Below are 17,606 nucleotides of genomic sequence, written 5' to 3'. Positions count from 1 at the left end.
GGGGAGCGGACCCCAAGCGCGGCGACTCCGCCCCGCGGCGGGGAGAGGGCGGGCACCCGGCTCCCAGCTGCCGAGCGCCCCGGGCCCGCCAGGGGGCGGCCTGGCCGCGGGAGGCGCTGCCTGGCCCGTCTGGCGCCCGCGCCCGCGTCGGCTGGGCGGACCCAGGAACTTCCGGCCGCCGGGAGCCCAGATGGCGCGGGGCTGAGGGTGCGGGGCCTGGGCAGATCCATTCAAGGGGTGCAGTGGGGGCGACTGGGTGATCTTGGATCCCCTTGAGCTGGGGCGCGGGGCGTCAGTGAGGAGCAGGGGGAGAGCCCTGAACTGTGAGTGCGGGGATCCAGGCTGGGGCCCAGCTCCGCCAGCGTCTCACCGCGCGCCCTTGGGCCCCGTTCCTCCGCGGAACAGCAGGGGGTCAATCGAGATGACCTCTAAGGCCCCTCCCGGGCCAGGCCCGAGGAGGCTGATCTGGTCTTTGACCACGGCCTGGTCAGAGTATCTCAGACCCTCTGGGTCCCTTAGGGAGGAGGACGGGACTTGCTTGCCTTTCTTTGAGCCCTTGGATACGTGAGACTTGAGAGGATTTAAAAGACTTACTGTGTCCAGAGACTTACTGTGACAAATGCCAGGATGTTTCGCGGGGCTTTTAAACAGATGCCATCCATTGCAGCAAATGGAGCCATCGCTAACTACCTTTTAAGGGTCCAGCTCACACATTTGTTATTTCTCACCCCAGGACCGCTGATTCTGTAGGTATTATCTCCATTTTACAGGTGAAGAAACTGAGGCTGAGAGTGGTTTAGTAACTTGCCCAGGGTTCCACAGCTGGGAGGTAGCAGAACCTGAGCTGGACTCCAGCACTGGCTCAGCTCACACCTGGATGAGGAGACCAAGACTTTATGCTTTAAAATAGGTGGTTTGTTTCTTTAACCACTGAGAGCAGTGCATCAGAATCACTTGGTAGGCTCCACCCCCAGAGTTTCCGGTTTAAGTCTGGGTGGCCAAGAATGTGGGGGGCCAACAGGTTCCCAGGTGCTGCTGATGCTGCTGGCCCCAGGACCACGCTTTGAGAATCGTTGCTTCGGCTGAAGGTTGGGGGTTCCAAGAGGAGCAGGGGTCCAAGTTTGGCAGATGATGCCTGGCGTTTTTACATCTCCCTTTTATACCTGAGGTTCCTGGTTGGGGTTTTCCGACATTATTTTGCCTGCCACCCTCTGGTGAGAATAGCAGCCCTCAGCTAAACAGACAAGCCTCCCTGATGATATTGCAAGAGTCATCAGAGGCATAATCAATTGCTATCAGACGGGCAGGAAACAATTCAGAAGCCCAGGGGATTGCTGACCAGCCTTCAGAGACCGCCTCACTATCCTTCATTTATATTGGACATTTATAGCAGACAACTGTGGGAAAGAAGGCAGATTCAGAGAATGTGGAATTTTAGAGCAGAGACAGGCCTTTATAAGATTCTTTCCATCTGCAATTCGTCTTTCTCCCACTATTAGAGTTGGGGAAACTGAAACCTTCTCCAAACCACACAATCACTATTAACAAACATCTTAGATTCCCCATTGCCCATGAATTGGCCAGAATTCTGTGTGCTCATATCCTGCTCTGTTACATTCCTTTACAGTTGCTAACATGCTACTCATTTGCATGCCAGGTACTCCTGGCAGAAAAGCCAGAACTTCTACAAAGAGGACTGTATTTTCAGTTCTGGGAGTCCCTCCTCTCACAGGTGATAAATAGAAGCAACCAACCTGGCTAGAGTGTTCCCTTAACAAATCCTTTGTGATCGCTATTGCCATTGCCCTAAGTGAGGCCCTCTCTCTCTTGAGCTATTACAACAATGCTGTGAGGAGGGGCATGGCATACAATTTACAAGTTACAGATGAGAAACCCCCAGCTCAGAGAGGCAAAGTGACCTGCCCAATGCCACCCAGCTGGGAAGGGGCAAAGTGTGACTCTCACCTCCTTCTCTGATTCCAAATCGTGCTTCTGCTGCTTCCAGCTGTTGGGTGTGAAAAAGAGAGTGTGTGTGTTTGTTGAGGGGAGAGTGGACAGAGGGAGAAGAAAGAAGCATTGATTACCTACTCTGCGCCCAGGATTGTGTTGGATGCTTTACATTTACTGAATATGATTATTCCATGAACACCCCTTAAGTCTGTAGAGTTTGGCGTTATTATCCCATTTCACAGATGAAGAAATAATCTCAGAAAAGGTGACTTGCCCAAGGGCATGCAGCTGGTGATTTAAATCTGGGTCCTGGCTGTCTTGATCACACTGTCTAGGGGCAGGGGGACATATGGTTACTGCTGTTTAAAGGGGGCCAACTGCTAGGCAGTTGCAGTCTTTGTAAATGATGTAACATCAGAAGGTAGCAACAAGGGGTAGTTTGGGGATTCCTGGCACTTTGCAAAATTTGGAAGAAAAACAGGAGGGATAAATACTACAAAATGCCCAAGGAGTAAACTTGATAGGAGTTAAAGGGTCAGTAAATATAATAAAACATTGATTTCTTTCCTTCTTTTCAAGGTGCTTCCTCATTGACTAGCTATTCTTTGTGTTGAAATGTCATTGATCTGCAAGTTGTTAGTCTAGGACTTAGAATCTAAGTGGATCTTGATGGCAGAGATAAGGTGCTTTGGGCCCAAGGCCTGGGTGGGAACATCTACAGTATATCTTCCCTCTAGCAGCCCCATGTGCCCAGTGAGTCACTCTCTTGTCCTACACTCAAATCTTTTGCTAACCTACCTCTAACTTTATATCAGTTTCACACCACTTCCTAGTAGGACCTGCTAGCTATCTTGGCTCATCTGAGTCTTCTCTATCTTAGGGGCAATTTAAACCTCATTCCTCCTGAAGTCTTATCTTTGCTTAGAGAGCACTTATCTTGGCCGCTCCCCTGACATAGCTGCTGTTTATATTCTGTGAGCTGTTCCTTGGCCAACCTCATCTCATACACACAAGACGCCTCACAACCCCTTTTTAAATCTGGCCTATATTCTAGCACTGAACAGCTTGTCTTGTAACTTTCCTGTATCTCCAGCACTTTACATATAGTAAATTCTTCATGAATATTTGGTGGATGAATGAATACATAGCCTGGGGCTATCTTTTTTGAAGGAGGGAAATTATTTCCTTTCGAATACTAAGATTCAGGAGGGCTGGCACCATGTTTTATTTGGTTTTATCCCCAGGCTCTAGGACAAGGTCTTAGTAAATATTGAATCAACATTCTTTAAAAGAATACATTTTCTGGACCTGTTTACACATTGATTCAAGTAGCTCCCTGAATGTTCTGACTTGGAATAGATTTTCCTCCTGGAGGACTGAGTGACCAAGCCCTTTCCTTTTTTTTTTTTTGTGGCCACATTGCATGGCATGCGGGATCTTAGTTCCTGGACCAGGGATCGAAACTGTTCCCCCCTGCAGTGGAAGCACAGAGTCCTAACCACTGGACCACCAGGGAATTTCTGACCAAGCCCTTTCATACAGAGCAAACAGAATGAACCCACCTTCTCCCTTCAGGAACCACCTCTTTTGACCTGTTCTAGACCCTTCCCCAGAAGCTACTCTGGATGTGGGAAGTTCCCGGATGGCCTAGAATGAGACCCCAACCTGATGGTGACTGTCCTGTTGAGGGGGGAGGGGTCAGTCTCCCCCACAAACCTGTTTCTCCTGCAGGCTGCCCCATCCATCCTTTCAAGTGCCTTTAAAATCCTTGGAGGCAACCCCGATTCCTCTCTTTTCCTCACACTCCACACTTGGTTCATTAGCACAGTCTGTTATGTCTAGAATCCAACCACTCTGTAGCACTCTATCACTATCTTGTGGTCCAAGTCCCCCTCACCTCTCTCCTGGATTACTGTGGTAGATTACATCATGACACGACTAAGCCAGTTCATCGCAACTGGGTTCAGTGTTGCTGTAGATCTCAGTAATCTCCAGTAATGAGTGGTAGATGAGCGTACCTTGCTACTAGCAGGGGGCGCTGAGGTAACGCAAGCCAGTTTTAGCCTGAATTGTGTGCCACGGACCATCACTGATTAGCAAGCAGGTCCTCGAGTTATATAACCTCCTCTGTGAGCTCAATGAAGGCCCAGATATATGTCCTGGGTGTTCCAAAAAGCTTCCTTCTTGAAAAGATTAAGTCCAAGGCAGAAGCAACAATATTTGAGGAACAAGCTTCAATTCAAGGTCAGGCGATGGCATCCTCACTCAGCGGCTTGAACCCCAGACCAGACGGATTCCTAAGACCTAGAGCCCATTGGAGCTCACTAGATTCTTATGCCGTGTGGTGCAAGAGCAGAGGCACATGGACAGCACATTGCACATCTGGAACACTGCCTGTTTGACTGATGGACAATTATTTTGGCCATCAGTTTGCTAATGAACAGACCCTCTGCTGAAATGGCATTAAGACAATTGAAGCACTTGCGGAAGTGCCTCTGGAGTGTGGCTTCTGGGTAAAGTCCCTGCTGCCTCCACGGGAGCAGCTCTCAAAGTGTGGTCCCTGGGACCTTTTCAGAGGGTCTGTGAGGTCAGTACTATTATTATTTTCATAATAATACTAGGACATTATTTGCGTTTTTCACTCTCATTTTCTCCCAAGCATAGAGGGGAGTTTTCCAGAAGTTACATGTGTAGTATTGCCACAGGTTGAAGGAAGAATCAGATATGAGAATGCAGCTGTCTTCTATTAAGCCAGACTTTTTTTTTTTTATACTTATAAGTAACTTTTCTTTTTTTTTAATTAATTAATTTTTTTTTTGGCTGCATTGGGTCTTTGTTGCTGCGCACGGGCTCTCTCCAGTTGCAGGGAGCGGGGGCTACTCTTTGTTGCAGTGCACAGGCTTCTCATTGAGGCGGCTTCTCTTGTTGAGGAGCACGGGCTTTAGGCGCACGGGCTTCAGTAGTTGTGGCACATGGGCTCAGTAGTTGTGGCTCACGGGCTCTAGAGCACAGGCTCAGTAGTTGTGGCACATAGGCTTAGTTGCTCTGCGGCACGTGGGGTCTTCCCGGAGCAGGGCTCAAACCCATGTCCCCTGCATTGGCAGGCGGATTCTTAACCACTGTACCACCAGGGAAGTCCAAGCCAGACTTTAAAGATATTTACAAACATGTACAGTGGTTTCTCAGGATCTGCGGAAGATTGCTTCCAGGACCTGCCTTCATACCAAAATCTGAGTCCCATAGTCGGCCCTCTATATCCACCGGTTCCGCAGAGGAGGGCTGACTGTAAAACAATGCCACTCTTCTCACTAAATATTTTTTGTTTTCAAAAATATCATTTTTCAGGACTTCCCTGGTGGCGCAGTGGTTAAGAATCCACCTGCCAATGCAGGGGACACGGGTTCGATCCCTGGTCCGGGAAGATCCCACATGCCCTGGAGCAACTAAGCCCATGTGCCACAACTACTGAGCCTGTGCTCTAGAGCCCGTGAGCCACAACTACTGAGTCCGCATGCTTCAACTACTGAAGCCCGTGTGTCTAGAGCCCGTGCTCCGCAACAAAAGAAGCCACCGCAATGAGAAACCCATGCACCGCAACGAAGAGTATCCCCCGCTCACCGCAACTAGAGAAAGCCCGTGTGCAGCAACAAAGACCCAATGCAGCCAAAAATAAATAATAAATAAATAAATAAATTTATTTTTTAAATATATATCATTTTTCATAAAACTGTTAACCAAGCTAACATACGTAGTGGATTTATTATTATTTTTTAATTATTTAATACATATTTTAAAAATACTTTCACAGGGTCACATGCACTTTTAATTTCTAAATGGTGAATATTAATAACCTCTATTAACAAAATATGGGATCCTCAGTTTTTAAGATGAAAAATAGTCCTGAGACCAAAATGTTTGGGAATTGTTCTATGGTTCAGCAAACTTATTCTGTTGAGAACCAAATGGGAAGTATTTTAGGCTTTGAGGGCCACGCAGTCTCTTGTTCCTGTTGCATCTACTCACCTCTGCTGTGAAAGCATCCATACACACAAATGGGCCTGGAAGTGTTCCAGGAAAACTTTACTTATGGACACTGAAATTTGAATTTCATATCTCACAAAGTATTATTCTTCTGATTTTTTAAAAATGTAAAAGCAATTCTTAGTTCACAGGCTGTCCAAAAATAGATGGTGGGCCAGATTTGACCCCCGGGTTGCAATTTGCCAATCCCTTCCTGTTCTAGGGGGTTCAAACCAATAACACACACATATACATCATGTTAGTTCAACTGAAATGTTCAGACAATATAACAGCTTTCTCACTGTTTCTGCACATGACCCCCGAAGGCTATTCTCAACACAGCAGCCACACTGATCCCTCTTTGCTCTAAAGCCACCAGTGACTTATCTCATTCAGCAGAGAAGCCAAAGTCCTTCCCATGGCTTGGAAGACCCTACATGATCTGCTGCCCCATCCCTCTGACTCAACGCCTTCTGCTCCCCCTCTCATTCTGCTCTAGCCTGTTCCTTGAAAAAGCCTGCTCTTTCCTCAGGGCCTTTGCACTTGCTGTTTCCTCTGCCTGGAATGTCCTTCCCCCAAATAGCCAATTAATTCACTCAAATGTCTGCTCAAATATCACTTCTCAGTGAAGTCTTTGTTTTCTTTTTTTAAGAACAGTTTTATTAATATAATTCATATGCCATGCAATTCACCCATTACAATTCAGTATACAATTCGGTGGGTTTTAGCATATTTACAGAGTTGTGCAACCTTCACCATGATCAGTTACAGAACATTTTTCATCACTCCAAGAAGAAACCCCAGACCTATTAGCAGGCACTCCCCATTTCTCCCCAGTTTGCTCAACCCTCCCACCAAACTACTTTCTGTCTCCATGTATTTGCTTATTCTGGACATTTCAAGGAATTAGAATTCCATTAAATGGAATCAGACAATATATGCTCTATTGTGACTGAATTCTTTCACTAAGCTTAATGTTTTCAAGATTCATCCATGTTGTAGCATGGTTCAGTACCTCATTCCTTTTTAGGGTCGAATAATATCCCATTGTACGGCGATACTACAATTTATTTATCCACTCATCAATTAATGGACATTTGGGTTGTTTCACTTTTTGGCTATTAGGAATAATGCTCCTATGAACATGCATGTACAAGTTTTTGTGTGGACATATGTTTTCATTTCTCTTGGGTAGATACCTAGGAGGGAATTGCTGGGTCATATGGTAACTCTGTTTAACCTTTTGAGAAAATGCCAGACTGTTTTCCAAAGTGGCTGCACCATTTTACATTCCCACCAGCAGTGTTATCGGGGTTCCAATTTCCCACATCTTCTCCAACACTTGTTATTACCTGTCTTTGTGATTACAGACATCCTAGAGGGGAGTGATGAAGTGGTATCTCCTGGTTTTGATTTGCATTTTCCTGAAGGCTAATGTAAATAAAGCCTTTCTTGATCATCCTATTTTAGATGTCAACCCCTCCTCCCTTCTCTACCCCCCCCCCCACCCCCCGCTTCCCTGCTTTATTTTTCTATAGCACTTATTTCACTTATTTGTTTATTTGTTGTCTCTCTCCTCCCTCAGGGGATAAACTCCAGGAGGGCATGATTTGTGTCTGTTCTGTGCTCTGCTATGTCCTCAATGCCTGTAGAAGCTCTGTCCAATGGAAATAGAGTGCGATCCATGTATGTATGTAATGTTAAACTTTCTAGTAGCCAAAAAAAGTGAAAAAAGGAGGAAACAGATGAAGTTCATTTTAATAATATTTTTATTTAACCAGACATATCTAAAACATTGTCATTTCAACAAGTAATCAATATAACAAATTACTAAGGAGATATTTTACATTCTTTTGTTCAGTCTAAGCCTTTGGAATCAGGTGTGCATTTCACACTTAACAGCCTTCTCAGTGTGAACTTGCCACATTTCAAGTGCTTAATAGCCACACATGGTCAGTGGCTTCAGCACTGAACGTGGGCCTAGAACATTCATTTTGTGAGTGTATGAACAACTCCCTCTTAGAGACGGTTTGATTAGTCACTGCCCTGGGGAGGAGGACTTTCATAAACATATTTACGTGAGGTCTTGCATGTAAGTGGTAAGCCTGGGCTTGGGCTTCCAATCCCTGCTTGCTCACTGTGACCTTGGGCAAGTCATTGTCCCTCTCCGAGCATCAATTTCTTCAGCTGTGAAATAAACTTTATGGTCCCTTCCAAGCTTTCAGCATCAGAGAGGGAGGCGAGGGTGTTGCCTGTGGGGTAAAAATTGTGCTCAAATGCCTTAGATTCCATACTTTTTGAAGTCAGGTGGCTTTCACCATCACTGGGAGGAGGGCTAAATCACACAGAAAGATGGTTCTGGAAGACCTCTTGGAGAGCCCTGGTGAGCTGGGGGTTTTTGTGACCGTAAAGAGGCCCTGGGATCATGATTTACACAAAAAGAACAAAGGAATCTGTCTGGGAACACCTCACCCCCCGCCAAGCCCCAGCATCCTAACACAAACTGTCTCCTAGAACTATCTGTATAGCTCCCCAGCTGCGTGTGCATTCCTCAAAGGCAGGCCCTGAATTATTGAATATTCATTTCTGTGTTTGGAGGATTGTTTGGAAGTCTGTGTAGGGAGGATTCTGATTTAGTTCATTTCCCTGCATCTGTTTGATTAATCCAGAAGAATGGGGGATTCAACAGGTGTTTTGCCAATATGTTAGCTTCTGCTTGCTCAAGCATCTTTTAAGATGTTATAAGGTGTCATATTCATCATAAAATCTTCAGAACCCTCTGTGGGGTGAGACTGGGGACCAGGTTTTCCTGGGGATCGTTCCTTTCAGCTCCTCTGTCCACTGTGGGGACTGTGGGAATTGGCTTTCAAGAGCCCATGCCATTAACCACGCAGCCCACAGGTTGGATTTCTCTAGGGGGAGGGCTGTGCTGGGAGTCACGATCTGCTTTCAGGGAAGGCGTCACTGTTTATGTAGCTTCTCTGAACTTAACCTATAGACTCGGGCAGATCGAGCAAAGCCAGGCCCCACAGTGTAAGCAAATAGGAATAGATCAGGTCAATTTGATTTGATCAACATCCCTGGTTTGCATTTCCAGGCTTTACTTCTGGAGAAGTAAGATACTACTCCCAAAACAGGCCTCAGGAGGACAAATCTTTTGAGCAGAGTCCCTTAAAACAATAATGCACTTACGAGTAAATGCATCGTATGTGAGATGGCTCCCCATTACCTCCCAGGACAGAGTCCATGCTGCTTCCTGTGATAGGCGTGGGAGGGTCTGGACCCTGCCTCTTCCTCCAGCCTCCCACCACCTGGCCCTTTGGGCTCTAAACCTTGCATTTCCCACATACCTCATGGATTGTCATTCATCTCCAGGCCTTGGCTTATGCTGTCCCTTCTGCCTGGCACCCCTTTGCCTTCCCTTCTTTCTGTCTGCAAAATTGGCCTCCCTTAGGTCTTGGCTGCTTATAGCAATCTGTCCACTTTGAACCCCCAGTTCCTGAGATACCCCAGGTTTGGAGCACCCACAGACCCTGGAATCTGTATTGCCGCACATGTTACACTGGGTTGGGATCAACTGTCTGAATATTGACCCTCTGGACCAATGTTCTTCATGAAGGGATAATGCTTCCCAAGGAATGCTTTGAACTGTATGGGATATTTCAGTGGATGCAGTGACAGGAGGGTGCTATTTCCATGTGGTGGACCGGGGGCTGGGAATGCTGGCTGTCCTGCAATGTAGCGACAGTCCTGCCCAGCGGAGAATGTTTCTTGTCCCACAGGACTTTAAGAAGTCCAACCAGATGCTCCTGTAGGTAACACACCCTGTAATTAAGCAAGCTTGGAAACTAGTAATTTTACAAATAAACTCAATTTTTTTTTTGGCATGGTTTTAACATATGCTGACTTTTCCAGGAACGCAACTACTGTGTAAATCAAGGGAAGACCAAGTTTCGCTTTGCTCAGAGCTTTAGCAAGGACTTATCACCATTTTGGAAAATCACACCTGTGATGGCAACATGACTCATGATAGAGAAAGAAGAAATTCACCCAGATACCTGCTGGCAAATCTAATTGTTTGAGGAGTTTGCTTGACCATGGGATGAGTCCCCATACGACACGCCTGGATCCATCTGCATTTGTTGATGTTGCGGTCGCCGTGTTTCATGGTATATAAAACTCTACTTTTTAAGCTCTTACTTTCAAATGCCAAAAATAAAGTATTGCCTGAATATCGTCTTACCTCCCTTAAATCCAGATTTCTTTGTCCTAAGTAGGTGCAAGCACGTGACTGCTTTATTACATCTCTGGTGTATTAGGCCTAAGCATTTACAGATTGAAACACATTTTATTCTAATGCTCCTTTTATTTCCCTTTTATATTCGTTATATTATATTGATTTTGTCTTTTCATTACATGTATAAGTAGGTTATATTATCCATGAATTTAAAGCGGAGGATAGGGCTTCCCTGGTGGCGCAGTGGTTGAGAATCTGCCTGCCAATGCAGAGGACACGGGTTCGAGCCCTAGTCTGGGAAGATCCCACATGACACGGAGCAACTAGGCCCGTGAGCCACAATTACTGAGCCTGCGCGTCTGGAGCCTGTGCTCCGCAACAAGAGAGGCCGCGATGGTGAGAGGCCCATGCACCGCGATGAGGAGTGGCCCCCGCTTGCCGCAACTGGAGAAAGCCCTCGCACAGAAACGAAGACCCAATGCAGCCATAAATTAAAAAAAAAAAAAAAAAAATTTAAAGCGGAAGATATTCAAAATATTTATTAAAGGGCGTGGGGGGATCCTAGCTGACAGTGTTGAGAACCACGCTAAAGCCTTAGAGGGCAGGAACTTCACCTCCCCTGTGTCACCACTTCCTCCCTTGTGCCTAGCACAGGCCTGGAATACAGTAGCTGCACAGAGAATCTTTTCTGAATGATGAAGGGGTTGAGGGTGACCCCTTGGTTGAGATGGGGAACAGAGGAGGGAGGGCAGTTTAGTGGGGAGAGTGATGAGTTCAGTTTTCAGTGTAGAAGCTTGGCGAGCCCTGGAACTTCGAGGGGCAGTGGCTGTGCAGGATTGCTCTCCAAATGCCACTGAAGAGTGGGAAGTACAGTCAGAGTGTCAGTCAGTTCATCTGTTTGGTCAGTAAACATTGCGAGTGGCTCTGTGTGGGATGGACAGATCAGCAGGGGCTGAGAGGCTCACAGTACAGGTGTGTGTCTCCTCCTCTCCACAAGAGGAGACACACACCTGTACTTTCTATTTCCTAGATGGGATTTCCTAGATGGGATGCTGCCTGATTCATGAATCACTGAATAGAGTCAATTAGATTTTCAAATTTCCTCAGCTGAATTTTGTATTTGAGCACCATGATTAGAGCTTGGAATTTTCAGCCCTGCTCCCCATTCTCTTGGGAAGAGAGAAGGGCTGGAAATGGAATAAAGGATCCATCATGCCTATGTGCTGACGCCTCCATACAAATCCTGAAGTGTGGGGTTCACAGAGTTTCCAGGTTGGTGAACACGTCTGTGTACTGGGAGGATGATGCACCCCAAATCCACGGGGACAGAAGCTCCTGTGCTCGGGACCCTCCCAGACCTTACCCTATGTGTCTCTTCATCTGGCTGTTCATCTGTATCCTTTATCATATCCTTTAATAAACTAGTAAATGCATGTAAATACATTCCAGAGTTCTGTGAAGCCACTCCAGCAAATTAATCAAAACTGAGGAGAAGGTCATAGGAATTTCAGATTTAAAGCCCATGGGTCGGAAGCACAGGTGACAACCTGGACTTGCAACTGTCATCTGAAGTGGGGTGGGAGCAATCTTGTAGGACTGAGCCCTTAACTTGTGGGATCTGACACTGCCTCAAGGTATATAGTGTCAGAATTGAGTTAAATTGTAGGACACCCAGCTGGTGTCACAAAGAATTGCTTGGTGGGGAACAGCCCCCCACACACATTTGGTGACTGGAAGTGTCAGAAGTGTTGTGAGTGTGGCAGTAGTGTAAGAGTTAGGAAAGACACAGGAGGAAAAGAACCAAAGTTTTTCCAATACACAAGGATAAATCTTGAAAACATTTAATTTCTAAGTGAAAGAAGCCAATCACAAGAGAGCACAAATTGTATGATTCCATTTATATGAAATGACCAGTATAGGCAAAGACATAGAGACATAAAGTAGATTGGTGGTTGCCAGGGTCTGGGGTGGTAGGGGGATGAGGAGTAGCCAAGGGAGCAAGCCATGGGGAAGAGCATTCCAGGCACTGGGAACAGCAAGTGCAAAGGCCCTGAGGTGGGACAAAGTGTGGTCTGATCAAAGAACAGCAAGGAGGTACGTGTATCTAAAAGAGAGTGATGAAGGGGAAAGTGGTGGGAGATGAGAAAAGAGAGGGGGTAGTGAAACTGAGCAGGACCGTGTGGGGCTCCTGGGCACGGAAGACTTTCTGTGTCCGCCGTTGCTTGTTTGTAGGGAACAGACTCCAGCCTCCATGACCTTCCCTGAGTTGCAAAGGGCAGATTCAAACAGTTGCTAATCAGGGAAGGAAGGGGACCCAGAGACAAGGGAGGAGGAGCCAAGAAACAATAGTGCAGCCTTGGGGCAGCATCCTGGTTCTGCCTCAAGGGATACACATAACAATATCTTTAAGCTCTTTATAGAACTAAAACACAACAAATGGAAGATGTCAGCATTCTTCATACCAGAGAAGACCACCTGAGTCCAGAGTAAAGGAACCAGAGAAACTCATCAAAAGATTACCTGAGGGACTTCTCTGGTGGTCCAGTGATTAAGACTCCAGGCTTCCACTGCAGGGGGCGTGAGTTTGATCCCTGGTTGGGGAACTAAGATCCCGCATGCTGCATGACCAAAAAAAAAAAAAAAAAAAATTACCTGAGACCAGATTAAAGGAATGCAGGCCCTGCACACACCCTAATCTTATCAGCAACCCCACTCTTGAACCATTGCTATAAAACGCCTCACCAAATCTTCCCAGGTTGGGACACACAGTTTTCAAGGGCAGGAGCCTGCTGTGTTGCCCTTTGCCTGGCAAAGCAATAAAGACATTCTTTTCTACTTCACCCAAAACTCTGTCTCTGAGATTCGATTTGGCACCAGTGAACAGAGGCTGAGCTGTTGGCATCAGTAGTAAGACCAGACTGTGCAGGGCCTTATGGGCCACTGTCAGAGTGTCGGCTTTTACTTGGAGGGAGACGAGATAACACTGGCTATTTTGAGCAGTGGAGGATGTATTTGTCTTATGTTTTAACAGAATCCCTAAGGCAGGAGATGGACTGTAAAAAGGCAAGGGTGGAAGCAGGGAGATGGGTTTGGAGGCTACTGCATTGATTCAGGCAAGAGATGACTTTGGCTTGGACCAGGATGGGAGCAGTGGAGGTGGGAAGAAGTGTCCAATTCTGGATCTATCTGGAAAATAGAGCTCACCTTCAAGTCTTGCGGTCTGAGCAACTGGGAGATTGCAGCTGGATTTTATCGAGCGAGGGAAGACTGTGGGAGGAAGTAATTTCCCTGCTAGTCTCTGCTCACGTATAGCAAGAAGTTATAGCAGAGAAAACGTTTTAAATTTGATATTTTTTTCCTGAACACTAAACCATAAACACCGAGACGCTAAAGAGTGTTCATAATGATCACTTTTGAGGGCTGTGTGGTGTTCCATTCAATTCATTTACCCTAAATTACATAACCATTTCCTTGTAATTATCTAGACTGTTTCTGTTTTAATTTTAAAAATTATAGGGCTTCCCTGGTGGCACAGTGGTTGAGAATCTGCCTGCCAATGCAGGGGACACAGGTTCGAGCCCTGGTCTGGGAGGATCCCACATGCCGCGGAGCAACTAGGCCCGTGAGCCACAATTACTGAGCCTGCGCGTCTGGAGCCTGTGCTCCGCAACAAGAGAGGCCGCGATAATGAGAGGCCCGCGCACCGCAATGAAGAGTGGACCCCACTTGCCGCAACTAGAGAAAGCCCTCGCACAGAAACGAAGACCCAACACAGCCAAAAATAAAAGTAAATAAATAAATAAAAATTAAAAAAAAAAAAAGGAGACACATTTAAAAAAAAAATATAGATAATCCTATAATGAATATCTTTGTGCTGATGGCTTTGTCTTTGTGGATTTCTTAGGAGATTTCTCAAGGGATTGAGTCTCAGGAATGGATTTACTAAGTGAAAGAGTAAAAACACTTAATAGCTCTTGAGACACATTGCTAAACTGTTTTCCACAAAGACTGTGGCAGTTTATAAGGCCAGCCAAAACTTAGAGTATGGCAGTTTCACCATAAATTAGATAGTAGAGGACATTAGCATTTTATTTACACTTTCTAATAAAAGGGGTAATGTCAGTCGCTGTTAGACTGAGGAACAAGTCCTGAGAGCAGGTGAGGGGATTAAGAAGAGATGGGGTCAGGAGGGTGGTGTACAAGCACACACACACTTTATTTCCCATCAAAACTCTTTTTATAGATTGCAGTAGGCAATACATGTTTTTGTTAAAATCACAAGACAGAATCATCAGACAGTATTTCCTTAGTGTTGAAGTTATAGTACAAAACATTCTGCGAACCAGAATATAAACATGAGTGAGAACAGACTGTGATTACCGAAACATGCCAAGGACAAACTATAGTTAGAGAAACTGCAAGCAACCTCACGGGCCAAGACTCATATCTTCTCTAATAACTCTTTCGGGTCCTGTCAAGAATTAAGCAGGACTTTGCCATGCTTTAAGCTGCAAGAACGGTGTCAGCTTGCAGCTGGTTCCCGACAGGGTAAAAGCTTCAAATTTAAAATATTTTTGCATGTACTTGATTACGGTTAAGGTTGGACATTTAAAAAGTTTATTTGTGTTTCTTTGACTGTGAACTGATTATTCAGGTCCTTTGCCCGTTTATTTACTGAAGTCTTAATAGTTAGGAAAATAAACTAGGGAAATTCTGTGGAAATAAATTTGTGTTCCTTTTGTAAAAATTTTTTAAAAGCCTTTGGTATGTGAATAATTATATTCCTATTTTGCTGGCTGATTGATTTAAAAATTGCCATGTTGATTACAAAAAAATTTCTTAGAGTGAAGCACACCTGGATTACGTAGTGCTGTAGTCACAAATAAGGGCACACCTTCTAGATCCTTCTCCTGAGTGGCAAAGTTTTCCCACTGTCTAGTTCAAACATACCTCGCTGATGGGCTCTCTGGCACTACAAAGTGCAAGGGACAGGACAAAGGGGCTTGTCCACAGGAGAGTGACTTGCATGTTGCAGGAACTCTGGAACATGTATGAGGAGTAGCGGCTGGCAGTTCTGGACTCAGGGAACGGGTGCCAGCTGAGGGGGAGGTAGCTTCTGTCTTCCCGGCGTCCCTCCAGCTGCTCCAGAGTCAGGAAGCACCTTGTTATGCGAGTTAGACTGGGAAACCTCTGAGGTCCTTTCAGTCCTGAGAACCCGAGCTTCTGAGAATTTGACACTTTTCTGCCTCAAAGTCTTTGCTGGCCTCGGTCCCTCCTCATCGCCCCATCTTAGGCTGCTGACCTCTTTGACTTCTTCAAGGACTGATTCAAATGCCATCTCCATAGTGGAATCTTCCCTAATCAACACCCCTCTCCTGCCCAGCCCCCACCCCCACCCCCAAACTGTTAGAGCACCTGTCATTGGCTGAATTTCTTCTGTGTTTCTCCCTCACTAGACTCCGAGGGCAGGGCTGGGGCTTATTCATTTCCTTGCCCTCACAGTGCACCTGAGAGGGACTCCGCTTAGGAAGGTTTTGTTGAGTTGAATGACCCCCCTCCCCAGGGGAAGCTTAGCAGTTAGGAGAACTGCCATAGTAATTAGGAGGCATCCTAGTACAATGTCGGCATCATCACTTACTAGCTGTATCTCAGTTTCCCCATGGAGCTGTTGTGAATTAAATGGACCTTGGAGAAAGTCATTTCGCATTTGTTTTGTAATCACTGAGCAGCAAGTACTCTCAGAGTCTATATTCCAGACACAAAGACATAAGAGATGGTCTCTGGGCTTGAGGAGGATCTCATTGGTACACAGCAGGGTAGAATGTGATAAGGTTCCTGGGAGAGGTGGGAACCAAGTGCTAGGGGGCTCTGAGTAGGGGGAAGGAACACGTGGTTGAGTCTGGGGGGCTTCCCAAAGGAACCAACATCTGAGCTGAGTCTTGACAAGTGGCTGGAATTTCAACAGGTGGAAATGGTGCAAAAGGGCATTCTGGCAGAGGGAATGGCATGAGCATAGGGTGGGTAAAATATGGGACGCATTTGGGGGCTGGCCAGGAGCCCTACTTGGCTGGCACTCCAGGACTTTGGGGCTGGAAGGAGTGACAGGAAATATGGCTGAAAAAGACAGTGGTGAGAGATGAATGCAAGAGAGAGCCAGGAGGTTTTAGGGCCCGGATGGGCCCTGGTCAGAGCTGTGAGTGAAGGAGAGGACTGTGTGGAGAAAGAACTGGGTTGTCTGGGCATCAGATGGTCAGTCCTGCAGGAGGGCAGGCGTGGCAGTGGGGATGGAGTGGAGGGGGACTGGGGAGAACACCCCTGGGTGGGACTGCCAGGGCCTGATGAGAGGAAAGGCCAAGGAGAAGAGATTGATGAGACCCCTGTATCCTGATGAGGCCACAGACTTAGCTGTACTTTATTATCTCATGAAAGTCACTGGCATCACTTCTGCACCTAATTCACCACCTTTCTGGGTAGATGGGTAGCTCTTCTCTGGAAACAACCTTTTCCAGGGTGGGGTGGGGGGAGACTTAGTCTAAATCACCCCAGCACCCAACTAGGGGACCCGTGATCAGTAGAGCTTCAGGACTCTGGTTGCTGAGGAGAGGATGAGGAGGAAGGGGATTATGGGTGTTATTTCCTCAGAAAGGCCTTCTCTGGCCTCTCTGTTAGATTTGAATCAGGTCCCCTGATTTTACCTTCTCATTGTTCCTTGCACTTTCCCTTCCTGACACTTATCACAGTTTTAACTTACATATTTGTGTGATACTTGATTGGTGCCTGTCTTTTCTACTGGATTGTAAAACCCAGCACTTAGAACAGTGTCTGGTATCTAGTTGGCACTCAGAAATATTTGTAGAGCTTTAAAGACAGAAAGCAGATCAGTAGTTGCTGGGACCTAGGATTGGAGCTGGGAATGACTGCAAATGGGCACAAGGAATATTTCCATAGATTCGAAAACTGGATTGTGGTGATGGCTGTGCAACTGTTTACCTTTAATGAAAATCATCGCGAAATTACAGTGAGTGAATTTTAAGGTATATAAATTACACCTCAATAAAGCTGTTAAAAAATAAAAATAAATATTTGTGGAACGAGTAAATGATCTATCTCCCTCCCTGAGGCTGTAAACTCCTTAAGAGAAGCTAAATCCCCCAAATCTAGAAGAGTGACTGGCATCTACCAGGCGCGGGACAAACATCCCATCTGAACAGTGACTCTATGAATGAATGAGGAGAGGAAGGACTCCTACCGGAGATTCCGGACTGCAGCTTCCGGGTCGCTGCTCCGCAAGACGCCGCGAGACTAGCCCGGAGATTGGCCAGCGGAGGCGGGGTGTCCAGGACCGGGACCGAGAGCGTGCTCGGAGAATCCCCTAGGCGGGTCCGTGGGGCGGGGCTTC

General features: G+C 46.3%; 2 long non-coding RNA genes across 2 annotated transcripts; one reads left to right on the top strand and one right to left on the bottom strand.

The window, feature by feature from the left end:
* The first annotated feature begins 154 nt into the window (after positions 1 to 154).
* Positions 155 to 10,209, top strand: LOC309655517. The gene is made up of 2 exons (XR_014260876.1): positions 155 to 323; positions 9,886 to 10,209. It is a non-coding gene; the product is annotated as an uncharacterized lncRNA (long non-coding RNA).
* A 3,835-nt stretch (positions 10,210 to 14,044) lies between these two features.
* On the bottom strand, positions 14,045 to 17,570 carry LOC309656374. The gene is made up of 2 exons (XR_014261309.1): positions 17,457 to 17,570; positions 14,045 to 16,801 (listed from the first exon to the last, which is right to left on the bottom strand). It is a non-coding gene; the product is annotated as an uncharacterized lncRNA (long non-coding RNA).
* Positions 17,571 to 17,606: the final 36 nt, after the last annotated feature.

Source organism: Balaenoptera physalus (genome assembly GCF_965194825.1).
Source record: "Balaenoptera physalus genome assembly, chromosome: 2".
Taxonomy (NCBI): Eukaryota; Metazoa; Chordata; class Mammalia; order Artiodactyla; family Balaenopteridae; genus Balaenoptera; species Balaenoptera physalus.
Note: the sequence above shows the minus strand (reverse complement) of the source record. Positions and strands in the feature narration are given on the sequence as shown.